The sequence below is a fragment of the Haliaeetus leucocephalus genome, unplaced genomic scaffold, assembly GCF_000737465.1.
Source record: "Haliaeetus leucocephalus isolate CR32 unplaced genomic scaffold, Haliaeetus_leucocephalus-4.0 Scaffold932, whole genome shotgun sequence".
Classification (NCBI taxonomy): Eukaryota; Metazoa; Chordata; class Aves; order Accipitriformes; family Accipitridae; genus Haliaeetus; species Haliaeetus leucocephalus.
In genome coordinates, this window is record NW_010973368.1 from 6,874,255 (window position 1) to 6,880,346 (window position 6,092).

The following is a 6,092-nucleotide window of genomic DNA, read 5'->3' on the forward strand; positions in this document are numbered from 1 at the left end:
CTGGTTTGAATACAGGGAGAATTTGCAGTCTTTTCTGGAAAAAAAGTGAATGCTGGTGCCAGACTCTGACCACACATGTAGTGTGGTAAACTAATACAGCTGCCTCCATGCAGAGAGACTTGGGCAATTAAATTGCAGAGGTCAGAGATGAGTTGTTTAGGAGGGGAAAGCCCAGATCTGCCCAATCTATTCTACCTCAGTTTTATCCCCTTCAGTGACATTTGAGATTCTGACAGTGAATACCCTCCAAAAAATCCACGCACCTATCAGCTGAGATCTTATTCTTCATGCTGAATTCGCATACCTTATAACTTGGAATGAGATTTAGGAACACGCACCTGATGTTTCCACCATATATAATTTTTATACATGGGATATAATTTTTAGCCAGGTAAATATTTGAACTCCGATGAACTGGAAACAACATAGGAAGGATCAGAGTGAAAGAAGCATTTCTGGTGGCAAGTTTCTGACCTCAGGAGCAGCTAGCAATTAAACAGCAACTAATCATTAAACTTCATAGGCCAAATTCTTCCCTACAGCTGTTCCATTGAAACTACTTTATTAGAAAATAAACTGGCCTTGTGCTGTGGAGCTTGACCAGCTCAAGTTTCAGTTATGCAGCTAGTAATACTTTTTCTCTTCAAAAATGCTTAGTAGTGCTTTTTCCATGCATTTCGGTCACCCACACAACCACAAAACCACCATGCAGTTCTGCAAAATGGTACCTTCTGTTCGGAAGAGGCCCCTGGTTCAGATAGCAAGAGAACAAAATTCCTATATTGTATACCCACCCCCATTTTCAAAAGTAAATTAAAGATAATTCTCTCATTTCATTTCACAGCTGGCAAACCCAAGAGCCCACAGAGAGAATTAGTTTCTATAAATATTCATGTCTATAAATGCCAACTAAAACTTGGCCTAAAAGAGTGTAATGAAACAAGAAACACAGCTCAGCAAAAAGACATCCTTTCTCTCCAGCTCACCAGGAAGGTCTGCTACTCTTGGACCACGAGCTCTGCTTTGAATCTCAGCTCTGGAGCACACTGCCTGCTCTTTGATTATTAGGATAGTTCTGTACTACTAGAGCACCTTCATAGGATCCTGAAGCATACTGGTCAGTTCTGTCCTCTGTTTCAAGCCAAAGGAATTGTGCCGAGACATTTATTTCAGTTACCTTAATAAAGCAAGATGAATCACATCTCATTTAACCCCAGATGCCTAGTGAGACATCTGAGATAGTCACCTGATGCTCTGTTTATAGTCAATACAAGGAACACAACAACTCCAGAGGATCTTTCATCTGATCTATTTTCAACCAAGGTGAATCCCCCCCCAGAAAGACTATGGCAACTAACTTAGGCTTGCATGTCTTTTTCACACCTAAATTAAGGCAACTAAATCACAGCCAAAAAGAATGTTGTACCAATACTCCATTCCCTTTTCAAAGATACGCTGTGTTAGTGTAGATCCTCCCCTCTTCCAGGGAGTCAAACTAATTCCCCAAACTCTACAATACACACTCCTGATCACACAGGTCTTCTATGCAGGTATTTATTGTTATAACTAAATAACCTCACACACCCACTTTCAGGTTTTTTTTCCATGCTGCTTTTTGGCTCCCTGCTTCATTACTTCTAGAGCTGCTATTTGTTTCTTTCAGGACTCTTTCACTTAGTTCTGTCTTCCCAGAGGGAAATGACTGCAACAAACCTTAAAAACCACATTTAATATTCAAGATAAATGACTCTATACAATAAAACATATCAGTAGGATCACAATCTGTCTATCCCACCTTCCCTGACAGTATCAAACACAGAACAACTCCCTTACGCTGCAAAGAATGAACAAGAGGCACTTCAGCAGTGGTTTGTTACTCAGAGACTTATTTCTCATTTTATATGAATGCCCCTGAGCGACGCGAGATGAAATCACCAACTGCTGATTTGAAGTAATGGCACAACTAATCAAGACGTTCCTATAGCATGACCTCTTCCAATAAATAAAAATGTGAACTTCAAGGAAGTCTTACACATATTTCTAGGCATGTCACTGCAGTGAACTGACAAACCTTAATGTATCACTGCTGAGAAAATACTTTCAACATTTTAGGAAATATTTTCTGTCAGAAAAGTACCTATTGAAGGATTTTCAGGATGGGTGAGAGCAAAAGCTCTTTAATTTTATGGCTCCCTTTCACCAGCTGTATCTCTATAGAACTAATGTTTAAGAAACTTATGCATTTCAGTAACCTACTTCCTTTAAGACTATTTTCCATTAATAAAGCACTATTCGTTTCTATAGTTATCTAAGGGACACGCACACTCATGTCTTCTCTTACTTTGTTAACATTATGCTATGATGTTTATATTTTCCCTTGTATTTTTTCTGTAAAGATACACTGAACATTATGCTACATTTAAAAAATTGGTTAACAAGTTTGTCACTAAGTTTACACTAGCAGGCAGCACAAAACCTTACCAATAGGAGCACAGCTGCAGGGTGAAATACTTGGCATTAAGGGCATAGCTTTCACACTACTTTTTTGCAGCTTTTCCTTCCAATTATCTCCAATCTGATCCTGCAGACTGAATTTGCATTAGCACTTGGAGTACATTAAATGAGCTCCTGGAGTTCTTCTGACTCAGTTTTATCCCAAACAAAATCAGTTTATGTGCTCTAAGATGCAAATTGAAGTGCATTAAGTGCCGATTATCAGGACATCCATTTCAAAAGTACATTCCTGCTCTAACTAGTGCACTAATGTATTGCATTTGTAGTTTTTTAGAAAAGAAGGGAATCCTGGAACCCTGATGCCTGTCCCCTGGTATCTCCACAGGATTGCATTTTCTCAATTTTTTCAGTCTGAATCTCTGAAATTTTACACCCTTTAGTTGTGAAAGAAAAAGGACCTTCCACACCATTCACCTTATTTGCACATTGAAAGGACAGTGAAAATTGATTGCAGAAGTCAATAGGGGATTCACAAGTCCTACCTGGGAAGAGATCTTACCCATACAGACACCTTCAGATAGATTTCTGGCCCAGTTTAAGGTCCTGGCAGAATTTTCACCATCTACAAGCAGCAAAGATTTAACCCCTAATGTTTCCAGATGTATGAGCTGAGCCGTAAGGCTTCTAGTTGTATTTCCTGGGACTCGAAGTCATCTGGTCACTATTACAGCCACAGTCCTGAAGACAACACATGCTCATACCCAACGCATACAAAGACGGGCATTCCTTCCTTGAGGTTAACCACTTGTGAAGCTATTACATCCATTAGCAGAACTTGCAATCCTTTAAGAAACCATCCAGCATGGTTAGACTCCAAAGAAAATGTATTAAGAAATCAGAGGACAAAAAAAAAATCTAGTTTTGCCACTGAGTACTTTATGGATTTTTTTTTTTTAATGCAACTAACGTTTCAGACAAATTGCCCACGAATTGCCTTCTGAAGGCTCTCCTTTCCTAGCTGACTGCAGAGTGAGCTTAAGTGATTAGCTTAGATACATCCAACTTTCAGATGGCCAAGATGACATTAGAAGATTGCGTCCACCACATGAGCCCTTATAGTTCTATAGCCTATTTCCTGCTGATTTTTTTTTACCTTTCCAACTTTCAAAGAGAAAGCCAACATTGTCGCAAAGCTTCTGAGGCTAAAACCTTTACTTTCAGCCTGCCTTTAAGAACAGGGCTTTTCAACAACTCAAAATTCACTTATTCTGTTAGTTTATTGGCAAAGATTATGACAGGTGCTTTGCACAAAGCCTCAGTGCATTACTTGGGTTAAAAGCTGCATGAAGAAAGGGTACTACCAGGAGCAAAGTGTCAGAACAGGAGAATCCACAAGCCACAATCTTGTAGCTGATGCCACCTTGGCAACTGCCTCACTGACTGGAAAAGTCACCACTTCTACAACAGGGGCAACAGAAGCCTTGCAGAGCAGAACATCTTGAGAGATTTGTAACACACATAGATACCATTTCTCATCTTCATTTGCGGATGCCAGACTTGAGATAGCTGAAAATTAAGGCCTCTATAAACATGATGTATTTAGCCCACTCACAATATGGTTTTAACCCCCACACAGTCTGGGTTTCTCAACCAGGGAACTGTACCAGCTGCCAGTTCTTAACAAGATAGCTGGCAAGGTAGCACAAACAAGGACTCGAGGGGGGGGGTCGGCCACTATTGAGATGTAGCTGTTGCTTTTTTGCCTCGTGTCCCTTGGACTGTTATCTAAACCAACCACACAGCAGAGTATTCATTATGCCACTGATGTAATGAGGGATCCAAGGAACTCGTGTAAAGGAGAGATCTGCAGTTAAAGACCAAGGTATGCTGTTAAGTCCTTAATGATAATTAGGGATATGAATCATAAGAGAGTACAGCTAGTCAGAACTGAGATACAGTGCAATGTGTGAGAGAAAAAAAAATCTGACCTTTTCTCTTATTGGAAAGTTTAATGGTCACGCTCTTGATGGCATTCATATTTTAAAAATAATTTAAAAGCTATAACTATAAAAGTGCAGCGATCACTAAAGTTGCCAGCTGTATTCCTATATCTAAGGAAAATGATACGTTAAATCTGCTGGGGAGTTACTGCTACTCGCTTTGTACTTGAGATCTCCATAGGAATATCATGAAAAGCCTTTAATGTTATACAGAAAAAGTCAAAGATTTACCTGACAAAAGCATGATGTAACAGAGTAAATGTAATTCATAGCGAATACTGCTTTATGTTATAACCAATCAAATCTAAAAATTCTTGCAGAAGAGAGAACCTAGCCATTTGGAAACTTAAGTATTTAGGAAAGTCATATGCGTTGCATAATCCCATGTAATACATCTCACTAGAGATGGGGAAAACTGTTTTTCAAGCTTCTTTGTGGTAACACAAACTTAATTTACTAACAGAAATCTGTTTATCTGGAAAATATTAAGGCAAAGTCCAGAGCTCACTTGTCTGTGTAAGACAAGGCACGTTTCAGCCAGCTCGGGCACAATTAGTGAACACAAGCATTTTGCCACCAACCTGTAGTTTGAAATTTACTTGCCCAAACTAGTAAGTTTACAAAACACACATCTCACAGAAGACAAGAATGATTCATAGCTGATTCACAAGTAAGGAAGCGCCAATGTTTGCCAAATTTTTGCCTTGACAATACTAAAAATGCCCTCAAACCAACACCGTGAAGTTATTCAAGGATAATTCCCAGCCAAAGGTGCAACTAAGTAAGGGAAGACGTGAGCTGTAAAGCATCGCCTGATCTAATCAAGCAGTGGAGCATTTTTTTTTAACTTCTCCCTGAAAAACTTTAATCTCAAAAAGGATTAAACCATGGGAAAAAAAAAACAAACCAGAAAAGTTGATTCTGATTACAGCCGATTAGTCAACAGCACGATTAACGACCAAGAGAGAAAAGCGGAGCTGCAGTACAGAAAGGATACTCAACACATGAAGCAGGCAAATGTGCGGGGAAGGGGCTGTCCGGTCCTGCATCAATGTAAAAATCCACTTTGCATGGAAGTATGCGGTTTGAGCTCTTTTTAACCTATAATTTACGTAGCGTATTCAAAGGAGACGACAGAAAGACGAGTGGCGATTTTTCTTTGCCTTGCAATATCTGAACCGCAGAAAAACACTTCAAAAGCAGCACAACTCGGTAGACTCCCGAAAGGAAAAATCCAAAACATGAGTAATTGCCCAGAGCAGCTGAGGGGTAGGTGGATACGAGCAGCTTCCACACGCTGCCGTCACTGACTCGTTAACCCCTCCGCGGACGCAGAGCAATAAACGGCCGGCGCTCGCGCAGAAACACAGCGTGCATTGTGAGGGGGAACAGAGGCGAGCACTCGGTCGGCTGGGGGGTCGCCTGTCACGAACAGCCTCCCTCGGCAGCGGCCGCGGAGGAGGGCGTACGGACCGAGGGGCAACAGGTTGAAACACGGTCCCGATGGCGGCGGCTGGGAGCGGTGCCGCGAGCCCGGGCCGGGGAAGGGGGGCTGCAGCGCGGCGGGGGAACTTCGGCTCCGTCGGGGCGCGCAGCCCAGCACGGCCCCTCCGCCGCGCCGCAGAGGGGGTAAAGCGG